Raw genomic sequence first — 13,355 nt, 5'->3', positions numbered from 1 at the left:
AAACTGGCAGAAGTTCCTTGGGTCTGCACTGCAATTATAAGGGAATTTAAGCTGTGAGTTGTGACTGATTTGGATGAATGCTGCCTGCTCAAAATGACCATACTGCTTGTATATTATTTGTAATGGGACTAAAACTATTCAGTGGTACTGGCTCAACATGTATCGTCAATGAGGATGCTCACTGTTTACTGTGTATACGCACCTGTCATTCATGAAGTAGTCGAAGTGCCCACATTTTTAGGGAGCTAGATAGCAGTAGGTGCTCTCAGGAAACAGTCCACATAATACATTTGCTGTCCTATTCTTCAATTGTCAAGTTTACAAACGGGTGACAGAAATCATCAAAATGTGTGACAGATTACCAAAAAGGCAATGCCTGCTTTTCTGTTTGTCGTGACACAACATGCAGATTATTTTCAAAGGTGTAGTTTTTACATCAACTAAATTAGCTTACTTAAAATGCTTCCCGTCACTAGCAGTAACTCAATATCCAGTCTCCATACACCTTCTTGAGATCTCCAGGCTACAGTAGTGCTGAAGGTTTACCAAGAGCATCAGATAGCTGAGGAACGGTTTATGCTCATATCACATTGCTATTTTTCAAATAGTTTCTCACTCAAAGATGAGCATATTGGGTGAGCCAAAGGAAAGGCTGGCAATGGAAGAAGAAAGTCCCTTCAAGAGCCAAAATAGAGGCTGTACGCTTACCTTCTAAAAATTATCCTTCCTACAATCCCGAATCCAACAAATGCTGTGGAATATACCAAATCTATGCCAAAGAAAGGAGATGTTTAATTTTGCTTTAACTCTCATAGAAAGAGCTGTCACTCTCCCCATATATCAAAGGGGGCTTGTCAGAGGCCAGTACTGTGGGAAACCAATTAAGGTTTGCAAAGCTTGAGGATTGGCAGTCCTACACATTGAACTAGGAGATTTTGTCATGTCATGGCCTTAATAACAAAGCAATGCTCAGCTGCTACCAACACGCTTTGCCGTGGTTTGGGTGGGTCAAAAGAACAAGTTCTCTAGGCTCTTATTTGATGACATACATTGATAGAGAGTAACAGCTTTGGAGATAACTACTGAAATAAAGTTGAGGAACATCTTGGTGACTTCGCCTCCCCACAGAACTCTGTACACCACAGCTGGGGGAACAACTCCTGCCTTGGCACAGCCAAGTAGGGGAAAGTTTCTGTTGGCATAAAAGCATGTAGTAAAAAAAGACCAAGGAAGAGAATTACCACTTTTCTCCAACAAAGGAGCTGGTGCCTCAGAACTTCACGGGACTGATACTGCCTATAGCTCAAATCCCAAACACTATTTCTCTAAAGGTGCTTTGGCCTTCTTATGAAGTCAGAGAAACTTGGCCCAGAAACTACCACTGCTGCTTCACCAACAACGACGATTTCCTAGCACGACTGCAGTTCTGTGGTTGCAGGCTTCCAAATCCCCCAATCAGGGAGTTGCTAAACAATACTATAATCCCCAGAGAGTGCCTGCAGGAACTGATATTTGAACACTTTGAAGCAGAACATTTCTCTTTATCTGAGCTTCTACTTTCTAAAGCTTTCTGAATACCAAAAAAAAAAAAAAAAAAAAAAAAAAGTTCTGGCAATCATCGATTGATGAAAGCATTTTGCCTCTGGCTAATCCAGTTTATAGAAAAGATGGCTGCTTTGTGATCCCAGCTACCTCCAGGGATTGTTACACTAGCATTTTATTTTCTTCCACTCTGGCAGAGTGCAACTCTGTAATTATACTTCAGGCTACTGATAAAGTTAGTTTCGATGCTGTTTATTGACAGATCACTGCAATAGATGGCTCTCTAGTCATTTTAAAGTCTCCCCCTGTCATAGAAAATGGTGTTGTAAAGAACTGTCCTGGGATTTTGTTCTACTGGGACATGAAACTATAATCTAGAGGGACTGTTCAATCTTCTCTCTTCCTAGATAGCCTAAAGCACAACCATGAAGGGAGAGACCTTTAAGCTGGGTGTCTGTTCAACTTTCCAAGAGGAACCAAAGTATCACTATTTTACATAAGGGATCCAGAAAAAGCAGCATATTTTTTTAGGATGTCTATTTTCTTCATGATACTTAGCTGAAACCATTCCAAGTGCCACGTGCACAGGATTGTGCACAGGGAATTCCTTGGGATCAGTTCAGAAACTGTAACACAGGACAAAACGACTGTGATGAATTTAGTTCCTATAAAAGCTAGCTGTCCTATGCTCTTTCAACTGAGAGTGGAAACACAGGTGTGTCATCCAGTCCTAGACTGAAAGAAAGGACTGGAAGAGCTCCCTCCCACCCCACTCTCCACCCTCCAGAGGACACAGAGGTTTAGACAAAACACATACTTCAGACAGCTGATCTTAAATTAGGGGCTCCTGACCTTACAAGTCCACTAGCTTTTTGAGCCAATGCGTGGATTGGCTAAAACACAGCATTCCTGAGAAGATGGAGGCAAAAATGAGCAGCGTGAACCAGAGCTGCAAGGGCCCTTTATGTGCATAACGAGGCCATAAGTGCTTCCAAAACCACCTACACTTCTTAGGCAGACGAAGCCTATTAAAATCAAGGCGATTAACACACCGAAGTTGCAGGAGATGCATTCCTTAAACCCTGATAAAACCAATCTGCTTTCGAAACATAAAATACCACTGTAGATCTTGCCCAACAGCTTAGAATTTGGAAAGTGTGCTTTTCAGACAAGCTACATGCTAACATGGCATCTACCTAGTTGCCAAACCCCAAGCTCTCTGTGGCACTCTCTGAAGCACTGGGGGAGATGCTAGCAGTGTTGCTGGTGTGCTGTCATAGCAGTGGAGATGCAAAGGCTCTTCTTTCAATAGTTTCTTTTCTAGAGGTATATGTTAGCTGTAATTGCCCTTCGATCCTTTAGTTTCATCTGTTATATAAGAGTTTTTACACTCTGCTGTTTTAGCTTTCTGTCTGTAAGAAGCTTGCTTTCAAGGAACAAAATTGCAAATGTACCTATTCAAACATTTGGAGCAACTTTAAAGTAGAATAAGAATCCTGCTAATAACATTTTACAGATAGTATTAAATGTGAATGTCAGGGACACTGAATGTCAGGAAGCAAAAGTATAATTGACTCATCTTTACAGGGAGAGAAGGGAGTGGAAAGATACAAGAACATAATTTGAGTAACCTGGAGTGAAGCAGGGATTGTTCAGAAAATGCTGAATATTTTTCTTGGGATATATTGAGCATGGGGACTTTTTCTATTCATGTCAGGGAGAATCAGAGGTTTCAGGGAGAAAGATATGCTTTGGTTTCCTCAAGCTAGGAATTTTCTTCCTTCTGGATTATATAAAATATGAAACAGAAAACTTCTAAGTAAGAACATTTCCTTAGCTTAATACTTTTTCACTAGAGTTTGTGGCTGAAGAAAAAAAAATTAAAATACCACTGTTACAGAAATGTTGACCAACTTCATGAGGTGAGTGCTTAGGAAAAAGTGATTAAATGTTTGCATCCTTTGTGAGAGAACAGAATCTTGACAGAAACAATACAGAATCCGACCTTGAATGGACACTAGCAAGAGCCTAGATATATAGGAAACTGCAGTTTTGCTGGACGAAGTACTGGCTGGATTTCTCACGTGGTTCTCAGTCACACATCTAGGAGGAGTTAAGCGTTAGGATGAATTAATAAGGTTTTATATATAACCTGCTGACATCTGAGAGAAAGATTCAACTGCCCAGAAATGTGTGCAAGCCATTAGTTACACAGAGGGAGAAAAGCTTCTTTATCTACAAAAAATGCTTGGCTTTTAAATCAGAGATAAAAGCCACAAAAATCTACCCATAAAAACCCAAACCTCTAAATAAGAGAAAAAGTAAAAGCTTTCAGCTTTTTGAAAAAAAAAAATATATATATATTATTTTTTTTTTAAGAATTCCAATGCTTCCTCCAATTTGCTTTTTCAAACACAGTATTTCAGCAGGGAATTTCCTACGAGCCAAACTATGATCAAACAGAAGCACTGTTTACAGGTAAAGTCCACGTTATCAAAACAGTAGGGAAAGACAAAGAAACCAGAGGGCATGAACCCAAATAATGGGGAGGAACTGTTTTTGAATGCTCAGAAGCAAGTAAAGAGGAAGAAATCCACAGTAAAATTGAGAAAACCAACCCAAAACCTAAGTTCTGAGGGATACATCTTGACAGTGACATAAGATGCTACCCTTCCTTCTTCATTCAGCTTCAGTGGCCCAGTCATGCTAAAGTCATGCATAAAGTCATGCTTCAGTGGTTTCAGTCATGCTAAAGTAAGTAATTTTGCTCAAGTTCACACTGAGAATATGGTCTGGCAACAGATGTCATTTTAAAACTAGTGGGCTACCCCACAGAAGCCAAGCAGTCCCCCAGACAAGCAGCAGATGATCCACCACCTGGAACATGCAACGCCATGGGAAAAGACTAAGTGGCACTCTGGAGAGAACAATCCTGCGCTGGAGGGGAGATGGACAGGGCGGTCTATAAATCCCTTCCCTCCGTAACTTCTGTAATTAAGCAGAACCCATTGCTCATTCTTATAATTCCAACGTAATCCTGCTGTTGTCTTGACTGTACAGGATTTGCAGACTCTAACTGTTTTAATGACAATGCACCAAAGAAAGCTTTTTCTTTGCTTTCACAAGCAAATCCAGAGTCCGCATCAGGAGGGAAAGAATCCAGTGGAGTGTGAGGGATTTGGGTCTTATAATTATCTTTCCAATTCTAGCGCATTCCTTTATTTGAATTTTACTTAAACAGCTTTCAAGCTGGAGCTAGGAGGGGGTGAAACATGGAGGAAGAAAAACACATTTTCCGTTGCAAAGAGATGCAGAAAACTGTATGATACAACGCAGACTCACAGACTCCAATATATGCACATACATCTCTGCAAATATATTAGAAAGTAGGTACAAAAAAGAGAACGGCAGCACTTTGCCTTCTACTAATGAATATTTGATAGCCTTTGCCGGCAAACGTTCACATTATCAAAGGAAATAAAGCCCTGGACAGAGGTGTACAGTCACATTAATGGTTCTCCTGGGTTCTGCCCCTTCCCTCTTCTTCCCAGCTTTCAAACGAACCAAGCAAACCTGAAGGTGAGTTGGTTTGGGGACTTTTCATCTGCTTCCCTAAGTCCTACGGCTATGGGATTCCCAAAGCAGCACTTTCCACAGAAGTCTGCCCAACTCCACTACCTGGTGCCTCCTCTAAAAGTGTCTCATGGTTGTACTACCAGCAACTGCAAACGGGAAGGAAGGATGTGAAAGGGTCTGGCATAGTGGTGCAGAAGCTTGAGAAATACCAGAAATATTGTGTGTGTCACTGAAAGACAGTTGGTAAACTCTGAGGCATTCCTAAATTTCTGCAGATCCCCTCTCTCAATACATATATCCATGGTGCAGGTGCTAAAACTGTCACACACAATATGTAAGAGCTATTTACTGTGAATTCCACCTATAGGATAATCTGTTTTTAATAGCACCAGTAATCTCCGATCAGAATCTCCACTTCTCCAAATTTTTCTATACTCTAGCAGAGGTATCGAAATAAGGATTTTAAATTACATTTTTACTTCTTTCTAAACCACAGAGATGTCAAATCGTTTTCTTGCTGAGAGTCAGGAGTTTTTTCTAATACCTTTGGCCAACTACTTTTAATGACCCTGACAGTGTTAACCTGCTATAATGTAAAGAATTAAATAGTTACACATCCCATGAAACTGAATTGCAGGCTACATCTGGGCCAGGGACCTCGAATTCTCCATCTTTGGTGGCCTACGAGGTAGATGAGGACTTGCCCTAATGGACAATGAAGTTTGGTTTTTAAAATGCATTGATAGAAAGCAAAAGACCTGACATCTGTGAGAACAGAGCACTCCTCACTGGCCACTGGCAAGGAGTTTGCTCACTGTGGTGCAATTGTTCAGCAGCTGCACAAATATCGTAAGTAAAATGTATGGCATTATTTTCTCCTTTGAAAGTTGGTTTGTTCTGATCAATAAGCTATCACAGATATGATGTACAGAAAAAATTTCTCCATATCACAGTGATAGGTTCTTTTAAGATCAAATCCCAGATTCTCCATGAGTTCACATGAATGCAGACTGAAGACATGAATACCACTAGAAATGCTTGAGCCACTTAGAGATTCTTCCACTTGAACGATAAATGCAAAGAATTCTTGCTCAATGAGTACTAAGGTGCTTAAGCCTTATTAGGGAGCCTCTAGCTTTAGGTACTCACTTTGAGAAAGTTGCAAGTGATTTTTGGAAGCAGTGAGGGGGCAAACCCGTGGGTGTGGGAGGAGATGTGCTCCTGCTGTGTTGGCTCTGCAGCCAGCAGCCTAAGGCAGAAATTTGTACTGTGCAGCATGACACAAGGCTTTCCCTTGGAAAGCCCCTGGCTGCAGGCTAGACGTGACTTGCCTTCTCTTGGACTGGCTTTTGACTCAGGGTTTCTGCAACCACCACCTCACCTGTAACGTTTCCCATGGGAGCAGCACAGGAAGCCAAGAAGCACAGCGGACTGTCGGGCTCTCATGTAGTACTACATTTTACCCAACTTAGCAAAACTGCTTCAGTAGCCCATTTCTTCCTCTCACCTTGCTACCATTTAAAAACAAAGACTATAAACTCTTTATACACACAAGGCATTTTTTTTGTGCATTGCAGCACTTAAAACATTAGCTCTCGGCTGGCTATGTTTTTTTCTCCATTATGTAGTACTCAAAGTTCGGCTGATGGACTGCAGAAAACTACGAACTCTTTCCACTTCATCTAAAGATATCCTGAATCCCATGCACATGAGGGACAGATATATTTGTTTATCTTTACAAGCAAGAACTTTAAATTCAAAAGAAGTGACAGTAATTCAGACAATACACAACCACCATGCAAAAATTATGTGATGAGTTGCTGCCATTACTCTTTTACTAATCTGCAATACGCAGAAACTTTGAATTTAATAAGCTTCATAATTACTTTGTTCTCAAAAATCCTTACTTTTTGGTAATGACGTTATTTCAAATGGTAATTTTTACACCATGTCCCTAGTCGATCATGTCAATTCTCTGAAAGATGTACCTAAAGTAAAATGGTAAAATCAAGAGACAGAAGGAGAGGTTGATTTATCTCAAGGACTTTGCACCTTAAATAGTCAGTAAAATATTAAACATCCCTATCAATAACAGGTGGACCGTATTATAAGCTTCCTCATAACTGGAGTTCATAGGAACAAATGACATCTTCCTGAAAAGATGTCAAGAATTTCATTTAGTCCTTTTTATAGTGGGGATCATCAATCTATCTTAACGTCTGTTGGAGAGAAAATAATTGTCTTTTCTTTTTGGTGATGGTATTTCATTATATGCAGGAGGATAAATAACTACAGTTCAAAGAAAATAAGATGAAAATGTCCCTGTATTTTTTTCCTGGGGTTTCTCTTCTTCTTCTTCTTGTTTAATTTCATGATGAAAAAATTTATAATTAAATTAAGATTGATTCTGATTTAAATGTGCATCTTAAAGTGAAAGCAGAAAAATGATTTTCGTTTTCAAAGTTGTTATATCCCAATTGATCTTCCACACATTGGCATTATTATCTGATTGTGAAGATATATGCATTTATCAAAAGCTAGAGCCATCTGTCTCAATTCTATGTAATTTCATTACATATTCATCATTTATCTAGTCTGAGTATGTGACATGGGACCCTACTGACTAGCAATTCTATACTTATTATCACTTCACACTGCGTTTGGATGGACATGAGGCTGTCGACTTCCATTAATCTACTTTTGATGTAAAAATCACCATCTTGGGATAAGCCTCAGAGCTCCTGAATAAGCAGGCAGCAATGCTATGTAAATATAAAGGCAACAGCCTTTTTTTTTTTTTTTTTTAATAAGAAAGCCTGCAGCATTTCTTCCTGCTTGTCACTCACTGTTGGCAGATAGATGTCACTCTGCAGATACATCTGGCAATGGAAGCGTAAACGTTGGCAGGTCTGCACACCTGTGCATGCAGGCGTGAACCAGACAAAGGTTACTGGCAGAGTGCGACACTCCTGAATGTTGATATAAGCATAAGTTAACGTATGCAAGCAGAAGTCTAACCCAAGAAAACAGTGCCAGTTGCTGGAAGGTCTAGCATAATTAGGAAGTAGTGGCTGTAGCAGCCCATTGCAAATCTAAAGGCATTTAGACTCAATCTATCAGAGTAACTAAAAACTGCCAGTTTGCTTCAGAATGGACTTTGGAGAAGTTGTTGCCCATGCACGGGTATTACAAATGCTTGATGGTGCAACCAGCCATCTTCCTGCCATCGTCAGTCACACAACGCAGCTGTCCCTTCTGCTGTGTGCGCGCTTCCAAGGGGACAGGCTCTTGCAGGTGACAGGCTTTGAGCCAGATCCTCCCAGGGCACAAACTGGCACCAGTCGACAGCCTGGACTCCCAGTGCTTCCCATCTTCATGAATTATCTACTGTACTGAAACAAAGGTGATGGGGATAACAAAAGATGGTTCATTATTCATGTGGAACCGAACTTCCATTTTGAAAAGAAGACAAAGTGATTCTAACCAATGCAAAGACAATCAGCTGTATAATTCAAGTGAATTTCGTTTGACTGCAGCTAATTCCAGGTTGCAAACTCTTTTTGTGAGTGCCCTAGCGAGCAACCTACGAGGTAAGAATATGTGCTTAAATCTGTGGATCTATGGATACTGCAACATACTTAAATAAACAGAATTTGTTTTTGTGAACATGAATATTCACACTGGAAATCTCATTTTAGGAACAAGGCTCATCCTGTCTGGAAACACAAAGATAGGCTATGATTTGTCTGTCAAAAAGATATATATCAAAACATGTCTCATGCTGCACATTATGCACACTTGAAATTTATGAAGCCCACGCAGGGACAGTAAGAGACAGGATTTTATTCCCAATGGCTAACTACCAGCTCTGCTGCTTTTCAGAAATTGCTTTTCATCACTGTTTTTTTTTTTTCTCATCAGTTAAATGGGGATGAGAGCATTCACCTTCATTTGCAGAGCACTCTGATCTCTCCAGACAAAAAGTTTGTATCACAAACCAACACCAGTACCAGTCAGCTCAGTTCCACCAGTGACAATGACTGATTAACTCATGGGAAGGAAATTAAAAGGGCAGCAGTTGACAAATACACCTTGTCACCAATCAAGGGCTTGATGGAACAGCTCAGCGCACCGAGATGGAGCCTCAGCTCACAGGACAGCTGCTGAACCTAGTGGCCAGATGCTCTTGGTGACGGCCTGCTCTATGAGACCGGTGCAGGGATTTGCACTGGAAAAAAAGAGTGCCTAAGTTCGCACACTTTCACGTCCTACTTTCCTGGGCCTCACCATCCTCGTGCAGACAAGCCTCATGGCTTGTTCAGGAGCAAGTCGGTGTGGGCATACGGCCTGGCTGGGTGCACATCTTCAGCTACAAGAATGTGGTACTTGATCCCACAGCTCAGCCAGAGGAGACAGTGCTGCAGGGTAGAAACAGTTCCGGTCCTTAAAATAAATGGGCTATTCTGTGAAGAGCAACACAAGGCTATACACAGCCTTCAAGATAGTTCTGGGCCTGCCAACGTGTGCTTCAGGTGGAGGGACTCAGGGCTCTGCAGCAGAGCTGCCAAGAGACCTCAGCTTTGCATTCAGCTCTGGCAGCACAGCAGATGATCCTTGCTCCTCTCAGCACCATGTCGCATTGTGCCGTGTAGGTCAGAGGTTGGACTAGGTGATCTTGGAGGTCTCTTCCAACCTAGAAGATTCTGTGATTCTGTGTACAAGTGCCGTAAATCACTTGGATGTCTTTAAAACTGTTACCCACACTCTTTCTTAAACCAACTTCCTGACCGCTGAAAGCCATTAAGCAGTCCATTACATTGCAAATTAACTGCAAGGTTGTGTTCAAGTCCTGGTTTGGATAACTAAATTCCTCTTGCTTTCCTTACTGTGTAGGAAAACCGTCCTTTTCTGTGTTTTTCCTACCTATAAAGAATTCTAGTATAGAGTTTCCCCTATAAAGAGTTCCACTGAATAGTTGTGTGCTGACCAATAACTGTGGTGTTCACCTTGGCTATCCAGCTGTGTTTTCACAGCTGACCATTATCCTGCCGTAATTTGAAAGTGAACGTCACTGACTTACAAACTGCTTCACAGCTCTGACAGCAATAAAGCATATCCTAACAGATAAAATAATTGACTTAAATAGCAGAGATCTGCTCACTTTTGTTGACGTTTTACCTACCCGTGCCCACGAACACATACTGTTTTCAAAGTGTCCTTCCTTTACCCAAGTCTGACCACGAATACACCTGTTACTACAACATTTAGGCACACGTTGGTCAGAATTCGAAAGGGAATGTGTGCCAAGCACCACCAGAAAGCTGCTCATCTGGAACTGTAACTTCTCGCCTTTAATTACAGACCAAGGGTTTCTTTTACCTTTTACTCTTTGCCTAGAGTTCCTGTTAGCTTTGATAATTATAGCGAAAACTTTCTAAAAATTACGCCACCTACACAAATCTGTCCCTAAAATAAGTGCTGGAAGCAAATTATAACATCTCCCTGTCACTTCATGGGTATCTGTATTGTCACTAGATTTATATTCTAATGCTACATTATTACCTATTACCATAGTTGTTAAAACCTTACTTTTCATGCTAATGAAAATGATGAAAGACAGGGGTTTTGACATAAATACTGTAATAAGAACCATATTAATGTGACAGACGATTGCTCCTCTGTGACAGACTATGAAATCCTGTACAAGAGTTCCAGAAGGATCATTTACATGTCTGCATCTCTCTCTCCCTGCAGGAAAGCAAAGGATACATGCGTAAGATTGGAGGGGATGAAAACCAGAAGTAAGGTCACAAACTGGCAGTCACCCTAAGAAGAAATGCATCCCAAGGCATACTTCTCTTAAGTGCCTATAAGCAAAAAAATGTCAATTACAGGACAGGGTCAGAGCGCTAAAATCTCATTGCAGGTATCTAATTACATAACTCTGGGCAAGGCTTCCAAATGCAGGACAGAAGTACTGCCACCAGCAAAAGGGGCTTTGTGCTCCTCAGACACACCTTTCTGTTCCACATCTGTGCCGTTCCTCTTTCACCAAGTCTGACGTGGATGCTGCCATCCTCCAGTCATGCTACAACCCCGATTCCTTCTACAGCTCTTCTAGCAGGTTTCACAGTTTGCTTCTGTGCTCTGCCTCCAACACACGGATCCTACCTCTCCTCAGGGACCTGCGAGCAGGCAGCAGGGGAGCCAAGGTGCATGTTCCCAAGCACAGATGATCAGAAGTGCACTGTGCAGCAGGCACAACAGCTCAGCTGCCATCTGTCTTTTGCCATTCCAAGAGAAAGAAAATAATGATCACAGAGATAATTTATTATTAAAATTCTCATTTACTGATAACTTGCAGATGAAGATTGTTTTTAATAATATAAATGTGGTACCTCCTGGAGGGTCTCTCTGGAGGTTGCTCATCTTTTAAGTTCTTTGCAGTCTTTCTAACCCCTCTTGCTTTATTTTGATTACTTTTCAGCAAAGTTAAAAGAATCTTAGCACACTTTCCTAAACTTCTAATGTTTGTGTCTTTGTTCTCGGGCCTTCCTTGAAGAAGTGAATAGTACCCATTTCTGATTTGTCTTGAAAAATGAATTTACCATTTTCCTTATTGAAGCAAGCAACAACAACAACAAAGTTTTTCTCTCATCTGTTTCTTATCCTTGAAAAACTAAACGAAGTGAAATTTCCAAGGCTGCTGGTGGCATCACCTTTCACTCTCCAGTTTAGCACATTTTGCTTTCACAGCAGTTCAAAAGTTCACTATCCTACATCTGATGCCTTCTGCTCACTGCAAATGTCTGCAGTACGGTGAGAAGTTAAATGATTACAGCAACCCACAGACCCCATAAAATCGAGCACCAGCATGCCAAAGCTGAAACAGCCTTGCACAGAATTCCCAAATGCTCATTTGCTTTTGCACCATATGATCAGTTGGAGTTTAGGCTTTGCTGGGTTTTGTCAACTTTCATTAAACATGTTTGTATTTTAAAGAAGCTTTCCTCTGCAGGCTGCACGGTCAGATTTTAATGCTTTGGAAAAGGAACAAAGGCAAAACACTTAGCAATGATCTAGCGTCTTCTGAACCTTGTGCGAAGCTTTCAAAGGGCAGCAGTGAAGCTGTGAGTTGCAATGCTGTATCTTTCCCTTGCTCTGAGGGCAAGCTGCAGAAATCGGCCCCAACACTGTCAGAAAGTGAGGCTTTTCCAGGATGGCTTATTAGCACTATACATGGGAAATCAGACAGGCAGCAAAGCCCAGAACTGAGAGCCAGGTATGCAGCAAGTGTTCAACGAAACAGGGGTGGAATCTGCTTGCTCAAGGTCACACAGAAACGGGCGACCAGTGCTTAACCCACCAGGCCACATGCCTTGCAAAGGAGTCACACTGCTCATGTTAAATGTATTTATATTGTATTGTACAGCACCTTTGTTTCTAGTTTTTTCTTGTGTAAAGAAGATAGTGTCTTTCACGGCGTATGTTTGCCTTCACAACGGGATGCCGCAAAGTCAGCAAGCTTTGATAAAGCTGTGCAGTAAGGACCTCTGCAGCACTGCGGGGTTAGTTTGGGACTCATGACTTGGGCACTGGGGAGCTGAGCCCTGACAATGATTTATTTGTCAGTGCACTATACTGACAGCCAAATCAGGCAGAGAGCAAGTAAGAAATAAAAGGGCAGAGGGAAGATATTTGGGTTTGAAATTGTTCTGAAAATTTCTGATAAAAAAATCAATTACAAAACAAAACAACGACAAAAAAAACCACTGTGTAGTGTCTAAGGCTATGTACACTGGCCTGCAGCAAGGAGCAAAGTCATTTATCTTCAAGGCAGTGATCACAGACAAAAATAGGAGTGCCATTTTTTTCCCCACTTGAAAATCGTAGGCAAATTGGGCTGCTAATTTGATTTCACCACTTGCAAGAAACCACTTCAATTATTGGTCCTATAGGTTGGCGATATCAATTTTCAAACGGCTTCCAACACCCCCCCTCTCAGAAAAGCTGTGTCATCAGTTTAAGATTGCAGCTAACAACGGCTCAAAAATAATTTAAAAACCAATAGAGAAGGAATGCTGCATGTAGAAAGACAAAAATCAAGGCATCAGCACACTAAGGCTCAACTCCTCTGTCCGAAACAATTAGCAAAGTACCTTCTCAATTTTCAACCAGACAGCCAACAATCTTTTTCTGGGTAGGAACTGACTACATACATGATCTTGCAGACACAG

The 13,355-nt window shown here is 41.2% G+C and overlaps 2 protein-coding genes across 2 annotated transcripts in view; one reads left to right on the top strand and one right to left on the bottom strand.

Annotated features, from left to right (window-relative positions):
* The window catches only part of LOC308195067 (uncharacterized protein), a 1,623,621-nt gene that overhangs the window by 133,259 nt on the left and 1,477,007 nt on the right, over positions 1–13,355 (top strand). The gene's annotated exons all lie outside the window — the stretch shown is intronic.
* Positions 1–13,355, bottom strand: part of LOC308195061 (uncharacterized protein) — a 535,750-nt gene that overhangs the window by 477,474 nt on the left and 44,921 nt on the right. Inside the window, exons 7-8 of the mRNA XM_080591884.1 lie at positions 10,769–11,397; positions 7,026–8,510 (exon numbers count right to left, since the gene is read on the bottom strand). The gene's annotated coding sequence lies outside the window, so the exon portion shown is untranslated. The remainder of the gene's footprint in view (positions 1–7,025; positions 8,511–10,768; positions 11,398–13,355) is intronic.

Source organism: Anser brachyrhynchus (assembly GCF_964034855.1).
Source record: "Anser brachyrhynchus genome assembly, chromosome: 4".
Lineage (NCBI taxonomy): Eukaryota > Metazoa > Chordata > Aves > Anseriformes > Anatidae > Anser > Anser brachyrhynchus.
Note: the sequence above shows the minus strand (reverse complement) of the source record. Positions and strands in the feature narration are given on the sequence as shown.